We start from the raw sequence: 18,386 nt of genomic DNA on the forward strand, positions 1-18,386 counted from the left end.
CTCTATCCCCTGTCATATAAGCTGTATATTTGTCTTACTTTTGACAGGTCCGGTATGCTCTCCTGATATAAAATTCTCCATCTTGCTTAAAACTGCATTACGTGTATAATATATCACCTGTTATGTTCCAAATGTTAATGATTTGTTTTCAGTCTTGGCTCATGTGAGTTTTTTTGGAAATGAATGTGAAATGAATAGGAATGAATTTGAAATGTCACCAATCCTAGAAGTCGCTATCTCAAGAACGATTGAGTTTCCGAGATAGATATTCCACATCTCGGTCTCAGTCGAACATGGCATCCATTTTCACACTCACTACTCTCTCTCTCTCTCTCTCTCTTTCTCTCTCACACACACACACACACACACACACACATACATACAAATGAGGTCTGTCTTCAAAAAGAAGACCTGCAACTGTTGCTCTTTACCGTTGAAGCTGCACCTTCTCCCATTATACTAACAGGTTAAATAACCATCCCTGCCTGACTGTTGCTATGGTAACTGGAAAGTATTGTCCATGCAAGTGCTTAAAGGTTTTATGACATACAAATGTATGTTGATTTGTGTTGATTCATATCTAGAAACAATCCATATATTTCAATCAAGTTTTCTTCTATTTTTTCCTCAGATTACTTGGATACGCCCACAAAAAGAAAGAATACCTTCCAAACCTCGATTCTGGTTGTGACCTCATCTGTCAACCATTGCTAAAGTACTGATATGTTTAACAAAAGACATGGAATGTACTTTCCCCTCGATTCAGCATAACATGCGTCTTTCTGTGACATTAATGTGAATAACAAAAGACATGGCGAGGGAACATGCAAGTTTTGCTCGGTCTCGGGGAGAGTGCGTTCCAATGTCTTTTGTTTTAGTACGTTGGCAATGATTGACGGATGAAGTCACAACCAGAATCGTGTTAGGAAGCTTTTTTTTTTTTCTTTTTTTTTGGTGGGTGTATCCAAGTAATCTGAAGGAAAAATAGAAGAAATATTATTTAAAAATATATGGAATGTTTCTAGATATTCGTTTCACCGCAAATGTGATGTTGACGGTATCACGAATCAACAAAAATCAACATGTACTTTGTATGTCATAAAACCTTTAAGATGCCTCAAGAAAGAGGACCACGTTGTGCAATGTCCAAGTCACGGTTATCACGACGCCTTTAGAAATCACAGTCCTCATTAGTAAAGAAACACTACAAAAAAAAACTTGCACTTTAGAAGGGTCTTTCTCAACAACTTGGCATTCTATAGTATAGCTTCACTTAATGTTAACATCTCAACGCGGCCCATCTGCTTTCAACGGTGAAAATAGAAAATCTAAAAGGAATAAAACAAAAATGATAAATACGTACGAGTGAATTCAGTGAGGAAGAGCACATCAACGACTTCTGAGGAAAGTCGAACAGGCCATTCGGAAAACTCTGAATTTTTGAAGTTTTCTGTTCAGTCATCAATAGATGAGAAGCCTGTTACAGTTCGTGACGTCATGTATGGAAAACGACATCAAATAGATACGGAGAAAATTCCACAAAATTTCATTCTTTATGAAAAGTGGACATTGCCTCCACTTCTTTCGGACATATCAATTATGATATTATCCCCACTGCTTTAATGAAAGAGATAAGTCAAGATTCCTTTCATTACACTACACTGTAAAAACATCGGTGTTAGATTTAACACCACTGGTGTTAAATCTAACACCGATCAAACTTCAATAAAGGACCACACCCACAGGTGTTAAAATGCACTGTGATGGTGTTGAAAAGTGTTCACCTGACACTTCGTGGTGTTAATTTGACACTGTACCTGGTGTTATTTTGACACTGTACTAGTGTTAATTCAAAAATGACACCACATGGTGTTGATTTGATATTTGCTGGTGTTAATATCAATGGTTTAACACCCGTCCAGCTTCAATAAGGGACCACACCAGCTGGTGTTACTTTGGTGTAAATTTATTTTAACATTTTTTCAAAAATGTAGTATTTTAACGTAAAATTCTTGATCGTCTTGTTTAAATAAAAAATCAACAAGAAGTGCAGTTACTAAGAAACTCTTCAAAAAACAGTTTAAAATTTGGAAATGACACCCGTAGGTGTTAATTTAACACCATAAATGAGCACCGAAAATTTAACACCAGCTCGGTGTTCACTATCTAACACCGGACTTTTTGCAGTGAAGAAAAGTGAAATATGTTGCATTTTCTTTACGTTTTCTCTGTATAGTTTCCTCACATCACGTTACAAAGTGCTGCAGTCTTTTCATCCAGCATGCAAAATCATAACTTTATAACAGATTGTCCGGTTTTCCTTAAAACCTCCATAATGTGTTCTAAGATATTGCTGCATTGCCTCAATTCACGTAATTTAGCTGGGTTTCGTTCTCCAATCTCCTCTAGACTTTATCTCGCCTAAATTGAATTTAGTTTGAATATAGGAAAGTGGAAAGATTCAAGGCTCTTTCTTCGTATCGTTTGAAGATTGAGGTTGGCACGAGTGTATACTGAAGAAGCTGTTATTTTCGCGTACAAATATTTTCGGGAATGAGGAGATGACAGACATTTTCGCGAGATGTTGTTTTCGCGAATTGGCACCGAGGCTCTTGTAAGTTCGCTATTAGCTTAGCGCATGACGACATTTTCGCGTGTTGTGAAATTCGCGGTCCAACTGTGATTCGCGAAATTCGCGAAAATCAAACCCTTTCGAAAATACCGACAAAAGATCATACGTGACTCTGTTTGATCTGTTGCAGTCTTCCAAGAAAGTCCATTCGCTTTTTGGAGACCTTAAGATACGGACTGCCACCTATAATATGAATATTTCAGATTCTGTAGTAGGAAAACAGCATGATAGAATATGTATAAAATGTACTCGTCCAACAGATCAAGACATATAGATTATACAATGTAGATGTAAGTGATTTACACATTCTACGCCAACTCTTACGATTTTTCAATATAGATAAGAGTCTTTTAAGAGCGACCATGACTTGATGAAAAGTGATAAGAGCTGATACTCAGGCTTCCATCTCATTAGCAATACAACGAAAGCACGAAGACAATATTCCTGGATTTTTTTTTTAACTCTGACACACAATAAACTATAGAATGCCAAAAAAATGAAATGGATAAAAAGAAGAAAAAAAAACTATCCTCCCTCACCCTTCTCCCTCCGTTACATGTCAGAGGTCTTTAATGATAAGCACAATACTAACGCATAAAGATCATACTTATTTTTCATGGAGCGGTATCTAGACAAAGCAAAAAGATATGCCCTATTGCCTTTAAGATTTCTGGCCCTAAGCCAGGCCGTTCAAGCAGCTGGGTTACATCATCCTGACATAACATGTTTCGAGATGTTTATGAGAGATACGACAATCGTGCTTATGCGTTGATTTTGCAGTTCATGTGGTTAACGTTTGTTTAGAGAGGGAGAACAAAGCTTCGATCATACTGAGGGAGCAACTGGCCAATAGTATATGTCAAGCGCGGTTATTGTGCAAGATCAGGTCTTTGTGAAATTTGTGCACTCTCAAATGTGGCCATGTTACACTGTTTTCCACGTGGCACCCCCAGCCTACCTGCACACAGGACGCCCTAAGATTTCCGATGTATGGATGCTTTGGGAGGCCGGGGGGTGGCGGGGGGGGGGGGGGGGTGGTCACGGAAAGAGCCCGTACACCGCTGTGAATTGGATTGATGTGGACTTTGGGAAATAGAGTAGGGTCAAACAAATAGAATGGAATGAATATCATTGAAATCAAACGTTCAATGAGAAGTTATGACAATTCAAAGTTTCACATGTTTTCTCAAAACATCGACGCCTGCCAGAAACAAGTATGCAAATCGTTCAACAAATATCTCAGCAATTGATAGTACAAAACTTTAGATAACTACCTTGCAACCTTATTTTTTATTTATTGTTTTTTGTTTTGTTTTGTTTTGTTTTGTTTTGTTTTGTTTTTGGGTTCAATAATATCAGAAGAAGAACAGAATTGATGACGCTTCTGGGCAAGTTATGTGACATTTTAACAGCAAGAATCTCCCGGTTGTTTCCAGTCAACATGGATAATAGATTAGATCTAAGAATGAATGAGATTCAGGGCATTCAGAAATCATATACATCCTGCAAGTTACAATTATTTCCTAAAAATAATACTGTAGTACAGTAAAGCACCACGCATGCCGTATTAAGTTGTCCGAAAACGTGACTGCGTGTATGAAGTGGTGGGAAAACGCAATAATCACAATAAGAGATATCCCTATATTCGGACCAAAAAAAAAGTCGTGCTCAATGCGATTCTTGAAGCTTAATATTGACCCCAGAGTAACAGTTAGCCTTAAAGAGATATCATTAACGTAACTGAGACTGTGAGGATCAATCCCAATTTTTCCCCCTCAGTTTTCATCCGTGAGAGTGTGAGAGGAATAAGCATGCATGCTGTAAGGTGAGAACATGTCAACTGTTCTCCTCAAATGTTATTTCAATAAAGACCCAGGTCGTCTGATTGCAACTCCTGCCTGACGTAATTCTTCTTTGTTGACACTACACCCCTCTTAAAGAATAAGTAGGAATAAAGACGACCTTCCCAAAATTAAGCTCCATTATGATTGACAGAATTTCCTTTATCTTGCCCCTTAAGTTCCCAAATGAAAAATACAGGACAACTATCCAATCATAAACCACGAAATGGAGCTCTTGTGTCGCCGATTACTGATTATACAAGTCTCTGTCCTACGTCCTAATTGTCACTCGATCTTTCCTCTGCACGAACACCTGAATTTAGGTTCATTGAAAAGACACGTTCCGGTGAGATACATATATGTCTTTTCCCCTTGCTCCCAGAGGCTTTAAAGACCTCCAGGACATTCATCAACAGGCAGCAATCTTCCCAAAACCAAGTGACAGTTTTAGCGAACATTCCCGCGTCATATTACGCAAAGCGCTGGGTTTATGGGGCGATAAAGTTCCGCTGTAAAATAAAGACAGATTCGAGAGAGACTGCGCTATACAACGCTGATTATAATCAAGACGGAAAAACGCAGGGGTACAGGATGGGTTCGAGACACAAACTTAGATGTTGGGGTAATAATACTTATTATTAAGTATCACAAACCTTTAACAAAGAACAAAAGATAGTAAAGAAGAAGTAATATGTGCAGACGCTCAGTGAATAGTACCTGTTTTATACATATTATGTGAATTGAGGGAATGAAGCAATATTAGTGTAGAATACATCCGCGAAGTGTGAGGAAAATCGAAAAAAAAATTATTTTAAAAGTTATGCACTTTCAAGTGTAATAGATGGATGAGAAGATTACACTTAAGGACACTGTTTTAAAGACGATCAAAAGAAATATCAACATAATCATTTTAACTTTTCTAGAATACGAGTACATAACGATCACTTCACTTAACTCTATTAGAACAATGGTGGAATAACATACCATTCACCAAAGTTCACATATGTCAATAACAAGTGAGGGAATGTGTACTTTTCAAATATAAGAATTTTTTAACGAAATTTTCTTTATATTTTCTTCTTATTGTTGTACATTCGCAACGTCACAAACTGCGCAAGTCCTCACATCCAGCAATAGCTTTTCCGAAACTTTAAACATTCATAACTTTTCAACAGATTGTTCGGTTTTCTTCAAACTTTGCTGATGTGCTCTACTAGTGTTGCTGCATTCACTCAATTCACGTGCATAATTAGGCATCATTCCCTCGAAATAACCTTACTGTCGGAAAATACAAACCGTATATTATATCCCTTCTATATGTTTTTTTTTATTAACATGCCACCTTTATAAAGTATGACGTCACTTCTCAGTTCTGTAATACAGGGGGGTTACGAATGTTACAAACAAGTATATCAAAACCCCATAGGAATACCAATCTCTCAAACGTGGAAACAGATAGGTAACTGCAAGAAAGTACATTTCAATGGTTTTAAGTTGTCACGGTTTGTTGTCAGTGACCTGTCACCATGACAACGGGGAAAAAGGAGATGGCGAAGCTAGGACGGATGTTGTTGTTGTTTTGTTGTTGTTGTTGTTGTTGTTGTTGTTGTTGTGTGACCACGTGATGCGTAGTCTCTGCCAGGTCTTTTATTGCATTTATTGATCTCCGTCCCCTTGCCCTCTCTCCCACAAGCCTTTTGATAGATTCCCACAGTTCATTATTTAGTAATAAAGATATAATTGGACGTCAACAGCTCAAGTGGCCCGGACACTTATTGCTCGATTGACGCTATGAGGTCCATGGGTTTATTCCTCTTCTCGAAATACAAAGGTCACAACTTTTGATAAGATATTAGTGTCTGGATTCAGAGCTCATAGGCGTCTTCGCTATAATAGGGCAATCTAGAAATTCAGAGGAAATCAAATCAACCATGAGATTAGATTTTTCATCTGAAACGAAGCCATTTCGCTTTTCCTATGTGGTTTGGCTATTTCTTCCTCTTTCTCTCTCTAATAACTTCTAAAGCTGAGACTTCAGAGGTATTAAAAAAATATTTGATCTGCTGAAATGGAAACAAATACAGAAGTGCGAAAACATGCTGCCTGTCATCAGGGTAGACTCTCCAAAAACAACTGAAAACTCACTTATTTCGTTTAGCCTACAACTGTCAGTAATATCGCAAGTACACTAGAACTTTTCCGTTAGGTTCAATGGTTTCATTTGATTTGTTATTTCGTATGAACACATCTGTAGCTGTATTCAAACTGTTATTCAAATATTGATATTCATATTCATATTCGCTTCGAGAAATTATTTTTGTGTTGAATTGCGCTATATCAAAACGTATTATTATCACTACCAGTATTATTATATGGTGAAGAAAAAAGAAATTTATTTGAATATTTGCATAGACAGTCAGTCCCCTAGGCGTTCTACAGCCTCGTCTGTAACAGAAATCAAATCATGACGATGATGATAATGATTATGATAGAGATAAAGGTAACGCTGGTGTTTCTTTTTGTATGTTTTCCTAAGCTGTCATCACTACCAAGCACCAGTTTATGATGACAGACTCCTGTATTTGTTTTCTTTTTTTTTTCTCAGTATAACTGGAAATTAGTGCCCTGTTGACTTTCTTTGATTTTCTCGTATTTGTTGAAATACATTAAAGATCATCATAATTGTTATATTATTAGTCTATAATGTTCTTTTTTGTTCAAAATACACGTCATTATGTACCGTAAATTATGTATGAGTTTAATGAAAAAAAAAATCAAACTGAAACTAAAACTGATATCAGTAAACAGTATGATGCTGATTATGATTAGAGCGATGACAAGAGTAGCGATAAGATAAGGAAAAGAAGGTGGCCTTTGATGCCTTGGTGTTAATAACGAAATTCGGAATCACGATGACGATATAGGGCAATCATCTTTAATGTCATCGTTATTATGAATATTAATTACGATCATTGCCATTGTCTAAACAATCTGAAAAATGTCCACTTACCTAAAATGATATTTGCTTGTTAATTTAGCTTACTATCTCTAATGCGCCAATTAGAAGACGAAGAGAGTTGCAAGAAGTATGAAACGTAATCTGAAGACAGAATTACATCAGCAGTTACCATGGCTACAGGCGAAGACGTAAAAGCAGAGGAGGTTTCCAGAACGGATCTGTATCGTCCACGATCATCATTCATGTCGCTGTCGTCGTCATTTGTTTGTTTGTTTGTTTTTTTGTTTGTTTGTTTGTTTGTTTTTAAGTACAGAATATTCAATCACTTTAAGGTAATTTCTTTCTCTTCATATGGCACTCAACAGCCCATCATAATACCTAAGGATGATTGATTAAAGTCATTTTTAATATCTCAGGTTCTTACTTAGTTGGTTAGCATTGTGCCTTTAGGTACAAAATGTGTTAAATACAGATTTTTAACCTTTCTATTTCTTTTCATCCCAGAATGATTCACTTGCGAGAAACTTTTGACGAGCTTCTCTCTTTGCTTGATTGCCATTTGCGGATGCAGAGTACATCCGACGCCTTAAGACCGGTTCATGCCTAGCGCAGCCCATCTTATGATTAAACCCCTCCCAAACGCCCTCGCTCGGACCAGCCTTAAGCATGCTAAGTGATAATCGGCCGATCTCTACCTCGCCGTTATCGCATGTCCCGCCACGAAAGCGTCTGTTCCAATATCCGCCCGAATAGAATTATCCATTTCGACGAATTAAGACCGTCGGCAACCAATCATCGGGCGAATTCATGGCCATGTAGCCCATGCGGTGCAAGTGGACGATAGCGTAAGTCTTTGTTAAAGAAGGAAACAAAAGAAGAAAAAATACAGAAATTGACACTTTGCTGTGGCGTCTTGCAGTTCATAAAAATTAGGCTTATGACGTCGTAATTGTTGTTGTATATAGCTGCTCCCAAAACCTGTCGCAGCTATGTACATAGCTAAGAGAAACAAAGGCCGACAAGTGAGAAGACAAAATGTCAAGTCTAATTCCATAATGGCTTTATCAACGTATGGTAACAATTTTCCAAGGTTTTAAAACTGTCAGTTACACTCATTCATTATTTGACGGTTGACATTGGGATAAGGTAAAATGTTTGTTATCTTTTCATACCGACCTCTCGGGAAAAAAAAAATCAATATATATATGTCCACATCATTTATACATCGAAGTAAAATGCATCAACACAAATCAATCTGATGTTTGTTTGTTTTTAGTATTTCATTTCTACTTAATAACTATATCTCTTTAAAGGGGGGTCAATCGAGAACGTGCTTATCCATTTCGCGACTCCTCTTGTTTGTTTGAAATTTTATTAATATAAAATAAAGAGAAAATAAACAGTGGAATGTCGGGTATTTTTCAAATTCATTTTCCTGAATTGTATATAGTTTCTTCTAATCCTATCATACCACATGAAGACACTAAGGAGTTTCTTGAAAAAGGACTACTTCCAACTTTTTGATAATAGCCATCTTCAGAGTTACAATTGTCTATCTTTGGCAATGACGGTATCCTTCCGGTGCATGTATTCACTAAGCCCAATTTAACATCTTCGGTTGTCGTCGTCATTCAACAATACATCGTAGGCTAGTCAAGTTTCATTACGGACCAAAAAAAAAAAACAAAAACAAAAAACACTCTGCAAAAAAAAAAAAGGAAACAGAAGAAAGAAAGAAATGCAGCTCATCGAAGAACTGTGAGACAGCAAACCGATTAACCAACTAAACTTTGACAATAAGTAAACAGATAACTTCAAAACCTATTTGCAGCTACAACTCTTTCAAAATGAAGTCATAATCAGTCGATTAGTCGCTTTTGCAAAGACAGTGTGTTAAAAACAATAATGCCTTTGCTGTTACACTTCGATTTAGACGATCCTGTGTTTGTTTGGTTTTTTATGTTACACTGTAGTTTAACAATCAAACCACCGTTAGTCACTCATTTCGAAAAAGTATAATGGCTGCTTTGCTGACTCAACGATTCAACGAGTTCTTATACATGTTTAAGTCCCAGATCACAGAATGATCTGGTCAATGAAAGTAGAGAATTCAAATTTCTACCAAAACAGTTTTACCTATTTCGTAATACTCGTAGTTCGGAGTGAGTAAACTTCTGTTCAGCGTTTCAGTATTTGTGTGAACACACTAAATACTTTTATAAAATGGGTTCAAGAATGTAGCCAATAGGAAGCGCTGAAATGAGTCACGTGCGCTTTGGTTATTCTAGTCCCATCGCACTGCGTGTTAAATCCTATTGCCGATCGTCCGTGCGCGCGGCGGCTCCTTTGAATTGCATGCATACAGTACGCGCTGTCAATCCTGTAAACAACTTCTAGTTCGGGCTGCCGGCCGGCCGGCCGGCCTTTCTTCCCTTGTGCATAACATGTGTGGCGTACGTATACTCTTACACGTACAGTACAGTAGACCAAGCGTTGTGGGACCGGACGCGTACATGGAGTCACTTTGAAGGGCAAATCCAACGATTTAGCAGGTTAATTCTCACGCCGTTTTCAGAGTATGTTGTCTAGTAGGCCTATATGAGGAGTCTATATCAAGTATTTAAGGTAAAGGGTGCATATTCTATGTAAAATAAGTAAGTTTTCATGCGGGAACTTAAGTGTCCGGAAACCCAACCCCTCATCATACTTATACTGTATGTGCGGGATTTCCGAGTGCGACGTGCGTTTAATGTTTGGGACGAACATCTTCGGACGTCTTGACCCACAAAGGTACGTGAAAAACGCTGAAAAATGCTGTTAGTTTTCGAATTTTCCACCCATTTTATAAAACAAATGATGCACAGGATTATTTCGTGGCGTTAGTGGAGGCGTAGCTCACTCTCGGGTATTTACAATGTAGTGCATGTTTCACAATTGTAAATACCCTCGAGTGCGCTATACGCCTCCACTAACGCACTCTATCCTGTGCATCATTTGTATAATATTACTTAGGTTTAACTATTTCCATATGATGTTAAAAACTAATATTCCGATTATCCTTACGGAATTTAAACATTTACTCTTGATAATTTTCGTATTCATGTAATGCTTATAGGTTGTTTTTTTTTATTTACTCTTAAAAAGGGGGGAAAACATGTGGCCCATATTTGCTCTTTGTTTTCCAGGTTGTGTCCCGGGGATTGATAATAACTTTCCCGTGAACCTTTTAAAGTCATTGCTAATAGCAGATGAACATTCCCTGCGATATTTCGATTTTAGAGCACTTGTGTTTTTTCCTTTAAGGTTATTTCATGGAATATTTCCAGTTTAACATTTGTCATGTTTTATATTATATATATATAAATATATAAGAGCTTGCTTCCAAAAGGCGCGAAATCCAGTAAAAAAGATGGATTTAGCGCCTTTTGGAAGCAAGCATTTCATATATATATATATATTAATCCACGCGCTTTTTAGAGAAGATGAAATATTTGTCAAAGCCGTCAGTGATATCTGATGAATTATTCCAATGTCTTACCATTTATAATCAATACAAACACCGGGTCCTTTTGTATTCCAAATCAACCAGTGTTACGCAAGATAGTAGCAAAAAAAGTTTGTCTATTAGGCTGGTATAAGCTATTAACAATAATCAAGTCAAACACACATTTTGATATTTTCTCATGCAAAGTATTATTAGGAATTTAAAAAGTTCTTTTTTATCATAGGGGTACCGTGCAATATAACAATCTCCCTCGTAATCTAAAAGCTGTATGTAGTCCTGTCTCATTTTCTAGCAAGTTTATGTCATTTCTTCCAGATTTGTTATAATCCCTCCATAGTATAAGTTTATTTTCTTTGTAGCTCAGCCAATATACTCTTTTCTGTTGTCAATGATATATATATTTTTACAGTTTGATTCCATTTATCCCTATATCAATTTCATGTTAGGACCCCATGGAAGAGCAGTCATGTCTTCGTATACAGAGATGAATGGGCGATCCTATACTGTACATATTCATTGCTTGTTTTTTTTTTCTCTTGCTTTCTTCCCTTTTCTTTATGATGTATATCCATTTTTTAAGTATATATTTTTCTGTTGATTATATGTTTGTATATTGCCTGTCATACTTTTACTGTACTCTTTTTCGCATGAATTTATGGTGAATAAATCAAATCAAATCAAATCGAATCAAATCAAATTATGGAAAAAGAGTCGGCAGTCAAATAATTACGATTCATGTGGTAGATTAGGCCTACGTATAACATACTTTCACAGAAAAAAAAATATTGAATTTAGACAGAATCCAAGTACATGACTGAAGTAAATGGATAAGTTACACAAGATAGTCATACCGGCAATATACAAATGCGCATACTTGATTTGTACGCCAAGAGCCGCCGTTTTGTGAGTTCTTTTGCACCCCGGTATTTCTTTTCTCTCCTCGGTACTTAATGAGTGTTAAACACTCATTAACATGCCAATTTCAGTTCCATTATGTTGAATTCGACAATGCATATCAATTACTCTATTCCGACGATAATCCTCAATTTGTTATAACTGTTAAAAAAGCTAACCTCTTTAATACGTTAAATCATTTTATATATTTTCTTCATTTATTTACTTATTTATACGTATATAAGACTAATCAGCAGTAAAGAACTAAAATGATCAGTTTAGTAAATGTATTGAATATGAATGATAATTAAAATACATAAGGTATTTAAGCATATTATGAAATAATAGCTTTTAAAATTCGATATACACAAAACATAAATGCAAATCTGGATACAATGCTTGATTAATGAACTCAACATCATTGAGCCAACATAGTTAGTGCGTCAACTTGTGTCTTTTACTGTCTTTTTTATGGTCTCTTTACCCTTTTACGATAAGTCCATCCAGCGTCATGTTCATTCCGTTACCAATGATCAGATTTGATTTGTATACCAACACTGTATGCTCTCCCGTTTGCTTCAAGGTTTCCTCCAGAGCAGGATCCGGAAGAAAGAAAATGAATTCTTAATAAGAGGAATGCTGTCTATTCGATTTGAGTAATAAATATGCACTTCCGATCTGAGTAATAAATATGCACTTTCTTTGAACTTTCCTTTGTCGTGTTTCAGTTTATCCTCGCGTATGCCAAGCTGGTTTTGTTACTTTTTGTTACTAGGATAAGTAAAATATATTTCAAAAATTACTTATTGCCATTTTATTGTTGAACAATTTGGAAATTGATATTCTACAATTATACTATAATCACATTACTCTCACAAGATTATGATTTGTAAAAGCTTTTAGTGTATATCGTGTCCCTCCTGTAGGCATTCATGGTACAATCGCTGTTTCTCATCTCTGCCATGTCATAATTGAGTCTTTCGCAAACACCAAATGCCTGAGTTTGATTTGCTGATAGGAGACCTACTATCTGCGATTTTGTATACGCATAAAAGCAAACTTGCTTTAAATGATTTTTTTTTCTTTTAATCTAAACAAAAACGAAAATAAGTCACTTCCAAGTGATTTGTCACCGGTGTCTCCTGCTATCGATTTATTGTCAACAGTGAAGATATTCATGTTTTACATAATATTATAAGGTGATATCAGATTACATGTAGCAAGAGTAGTGTGGTATACGCATTAGTGTTGATAGTGTGCAGGTATAGCTGATTGCATCTGTTTCCTTTAGTAAACACACACCCAACACACACACACCCAACACACACACACACACACACACACACAAACACACACCCAACACACACACACACACACACACACACACACACACAGTAATGCACGTACACGTACACACACATTTTGTGCAGTCGTTATGAATGCGTCACATACAAAAAAAAAGAGTTGTTACACTACCATTGTGCTCTGTGAGCGCATTTCGCAATACGATATGATATATAGCTTACAGTTATACATTTATGTAACGTATAAGCGTAACATTTTGGTAAAGTGTATAACTTTCGGTTTCTTAACAATATATGCACTCCAAGTCGATTATTCAGTCATTCCGTAATTCTCGATAGACGTATTATTGTTTATCTTATAAACCACACAGATCTGATACTTTTAAAGAAGCGTTTGTGGTATATCAGTTCCTTTTGTCTGTCATTAATTTTCCGAGATGTCAGAGTTCGTAAAAGCAATTCCAATTCCTCGATCTATCTACTCGAAGTAGCCTCGAACAGATCATCTTCAGCCGTCCTACTGTCTGTATTCAGTTAACACACACATTCAGTTTTGATTAATCTCTCATTATTTGGGATGAATAACAGCTCGAATGCTACGCACTGGAGTACTTAGTAGACCTCTAAAGCATGTGCATTTCGATTTAGGCACAATTTAAAAACGCAGCGCCAAATATTATTAAAAAATTAACTTACAAAGTTGCAGAAACAATTTCAACTATCAAATATCTGAAATATCGGGAAATCATGGCAAAACGTTATCCTCTCACGATTTAACTTCTGTCAGGATTTTGTCTAATGACAATATTTTTGTAAGACACACAAAACAATTATTTTGATACATGTATTTGATTTTTAGAATCTTCACAGTGCTGTCATCAATAACAGCCATCATTCTTGGATTCTTTTTAGAATATTTTGAACTTCTCCTTCTCTTTCCTCTTTTTATGCATTAACTTAAAATAGGTACTCTCGTCCATTGTTGGAAATGTCATCTAGAAATTTACCAAGTTTTTGTCAGATCTTTTTGCGGATTAAGCAATTGAAATCAAGATGAGCTTAACAAGGTGTCATGTCAAGGGGCAATATATATATATATATTTGTTTTTTTACGATGACCTTTTTGACATACAAAAACTTACAATTTTCTCTCTATGACGTTCATCTTCCGAAGGTTCCCACGCAAAAAAAAAAACGAAAAAAAAAACACCTCTGCAATGTGTTTAAAATAGATATAAGTCCACACACACCAAAATTCATATTTTCATTCACGCCTATTTTCTGATGTACACACATCTAACATTTTCTAAAAAGTATGAATATATCAACGGCACTGTGAACCTCGCTATTCGTCATTCATGCTTTCACTGCCGAGTCTGCCTAGCGTGTCCAGAGAAGATAAATCAACGAAGTGAAAACGTCCTTACCCCGTCTCCTATCGGTGCTAATCTGCCCGCAATGGGAAACTCGAGGGTTCAAATTTCTCCGCCACCAATGGGTTCTTAAGAGGCCGCATCTCCCGCCCACTCCCTGAGCCCTTGAGGTAATGGCGGTTTAGTGGTATCGCGGCCGTCCGCCTTCAATAGCCACCCGTAAAGCTGGCACCGTGTGACAAGAGCCGTACACATCCACAAAGATTTCTTCTCTTTTTTTTTTGTCGGCGGCAGATCTTCTTTCATACAGTGACATTACAGCCAACACCCCACCCTAGACCCTTACTACACATTTTCTCCGCCCCCTTTAGCATTTTCTCAATCCGATACAGAAATCGAGTGAGTATGGCGTTTTTCTCTTGTTTTTGTAAACTATAGTCATACGGTCAAACCGACCAGCACGGATATAGTTACATGCAGAAGAAGCATTAGTCATGTCTTTGGGTTTATACAACAGGTAGCAAACTCCGCGGGAGCACATCCAATAACACAACATGAGATGGATAACCGAATAAGCTGGAATGCCAAACTCGCAGTAACAACAATATAGTATATCCCTCAATAGAAAGAAAAAAATTCCGGAAATATGCCAAATTCGCATCAATAACAATAATTCTGATGGTAAATTCCTCAAATAAGGACAGGAATATCCCAATTGGAAGAAATACTATCTGTTGTTAGTAGCGTTAGTAAAATGAAAGGAACATTTATTGGTATTTACTAGCATTGGTGAAATGGACAAAACAAAAGCCAGCTGATGCTGTGAAAAACTACATTTTTATCTTATCCATCAGTACCATCAAGTTCATAATGCAGGATTGGGAAGGAAAAATGACAGTAGTTAGATGGTAAAGAAGAGTATTGGAAAGTTCTTTGGATGCGAGGGGGGGGGGGGGTGGAGAAATGCCTGTGCCACACTCGACCCACATAAGGCCACTGATCAATCGGTAGAATTTTCCGGTACTGCCAAATCCAAATCCTCTGGGCATTTTCCTCAACTGCAAGTATACTAGTAAGCTATTTTCACCCCTCAGCGCGGAACTCATAAGGCACTCTCACAGAGTGACTAACACTGCGCTCATGATTTTTTTTTTGACGTGATCCAGATTCGTAGCTCGTTACGAAGAAAATGTCAAAATTCAACTTTTTCACTGATTTCAGATCCGCTACCCTGTGCACACCCACCTCGGTAAAGAAAAAACATCTCGGCTACTCTCACCTGTTCGTGACGCGAAAGCGTGAATAAAACAATGATCAAATTTCATATTCTATCATCATTATTAATCAATTGCAACATGTCAGAGTTCGTTGTTGCAGGAATAAGCTAAAAACGAGGTACCATACTAATATGTGCTACTAATGTAGACAGCGGAATGGATTTGCCACAATGATGTACAGAAATTGTATGATCCCAAACACTTTCTTGATTGCCAGAATGTGTGTGATCGTTTCACAGCTTTTGTATCAAATGATTTCAAGAGGGTTTGTCTGTTTCTACAATATTAGCCATTTTCGGCATTTGTGACGTTGGAGCTGGGAGGGAAAAAAGCTTACAGAGCAAATGTGATACACTGAAAAAAAAAAATCAATTTGCGTTTGTTGGTCAGAAGTTTAGTTGTGTTAACCTGTTCCATACTGAATTCTGAAATCCCTATATACATAATACACCGGCCATCAGGTTCCCGTATGGAACGGATTCATTCAAATTTCACCCAAGACGAAAATCCTGTTTGACAACTGGTGGAGTCAATTGGGAATTAGTCTGTAAACAAGAAATTGCTTTCATTAATTACTATCAATTGACGCTCAAAAATAAGATAAACAAAGCGTCGCGTTTAACGATGCTTAAGTCCATGATACAAAAAAGAAATGTAGTTTAGACACCCCCGTTTGCTGCATGTATCAGAATAACATTTCGTTGCGTTAAATCGAGTTAATTTCTCTACGAGAGCCAGACTAAACATTAATTCCACAATCCCAATGTCAGTGCTCCCTAAAAATTCCTTTGTAACAGATATTTAGTACAAAGAAGTATTACACTATCAAGAAATGGATGATAAATCATGGAATGTAAAAATGGCAGACAGGGAGACAGAATTTTTGTATCCTTTTTTACTGCGTCAGGTGTGTCTGTGAAAGCGTGGGAAGTGATAGCACAACTGATATATAACACACAGTAATATAAAGAGAAAATTTGCCTTTCTGAAAAAATAAATAACATGAACTACTTCACACAAAAAAGTCCATTGTCACTATATTCAAACTGTTTATGAATTGGTCATAAAGGCAAGATGCTAATCTTTGCATCTTCTAAGTGACATGCGTACACTGATAAATTTAGATCTTAGAGGGGAAAAAAGAATACTTACCTGAAATTTGTGACGTTATTTCGGAGGTGAAAGGCGAATGGATGGTTGTGTTCTTGTTCTTGTTCTTGTGAGAAGTGTTCTGCCAGCAGATTCTAAACTTGTTGATAAATACCACCAACTTCAAGATGTCGATGTAACAGTCCTCTTTTGTCGTTGTTGTTCTTGCTGTTATTTCTTGTATTCAAATCCTTCGCGGTTTAGCTGGAGCCGCAGTCGTTACTGCCCGTTCACGTCTATTTCCCGAAATGTCCTCCCACTCCTCCAAGTCTGGCGTTTTATACAGCCATTCAACCAACCTGTGATAGCGGCTGGGTTGTCATGGCGACCTGCAGACCAGCCCGCTCGTAATTCATCCTCATTCATCCTCCTGCGCATACGCCATGGCGCCAAATTTCGTTTCACGAAGCAGCTGCGGATTCAGTTGGCGCACGTGTTTACAGTTTTTATTATCGCTATGACATTATGACATCATAACTTTTCACAAGCCATTATCTCAAACGTCTGACACTGTATTTGCTTACCATGACAAAAAGTTTTCCTTTTTTTCTATCCTTGGCATTACGACATGTAACGTCATTCCTGCTCGACGCACACCGACTACTATACGACGGGAACGCCCACAAAATCGGTGATTGGTTAAACACCTTCCAATGCTGACGAGTTTAAGTATACGCTTGCTGTTGGTAACATGTCCATTCCCCTTGCAAGGAATGACGAAGACTGAACAGATATCTTTTGCTGCATAATCATCGAACTTATTTCAAAAATAGTAAAAACCTCTGCTTTATGTCACAAGTCCAAAGGTCGTATATTAATTGTGTGTCTTTTTGTTTGTGTGATCATCATCTATACCACTTCTTACTAGTGGCCCTGCCGTGTAATTGCAGAGCGACATAACGTCCGAATATTATATATATATATATATATATATATATATATATATATGTGTGTATATATATATATATATATATATATATATATATATATATATACATATATGAGATTAAAACCTAAAATGGCATTAAAACGCTTTATCCTGGCGAGGAAAGCGCATGTTTTCGAAACAAGACACCAAACAGGTTAGTCATCGCATTCTTCATCAGCGACCAGGATGCGATATGATGTTAGAATAAAATCCGTTTCTGAAGCAGAACATACACACAAGGGTATTCGTCTGCTCCTGGTCGGACGGATTTCAAGACTAACCTGCTTGTGATGAAATGCGTCTAGACTGGTAGTTGCTGCCACAGTGCATGGTAACCGCGCAGTGTATATATATATATATATATATATATATATATTGAAACAAGGAAGGGAAAACTGACCAGAAACAATTGTAATAATAAATAGCGAAAACTTTGAGCAAAGAAAACCCATTTTCTTTGCTCAAAGTTTTCGCTATATATATATAATATATATATATATATACACATATATATTCTCTCTCTT

The 18,386-nt window shown here is 36.9% G+C and overlaps 1 protein-coding gene across 1 annotated transcript in view; it reads right to left on the minus strand.

Moving 5' to 3' along the window:
* LOC139726818 (uncharacterized) overlaps positions 1-17,163 on the minus strand; it is a 39,075-nt gene extending 21,912 nt beyond the window's left edge. Inside the window, exon 1 of the mRNA XM_071637812.1 lies at positions 16,938-17,163. The gene's annotated coding sequence lies outside the window, so the exon portion shown is untranslated. The remainder of the gene's footprint in view (positions 1-16,937) is intronic.
* Between the last annotated feature and the right edge of the window lie 1,223 nt (positions 17,164-18,386).

The sequence above is a fragment of the Diadema antillarum genome, unplaced genomic scaffold (assembly GCF_040938485.1).
Source record: "Diadema antillarum isolate AM-2024a unplaced genomic scaffold, OU_Dant_1.0 seq00000100_RagTag, whole genome shotgun sequence".
Classification (NCBI taxonomy): Eukaryota; Metazoa; Echinodermata; class Echinoidea; order Diadematoida; family Diadematidae; genus Diadema; species Diadema antillarum.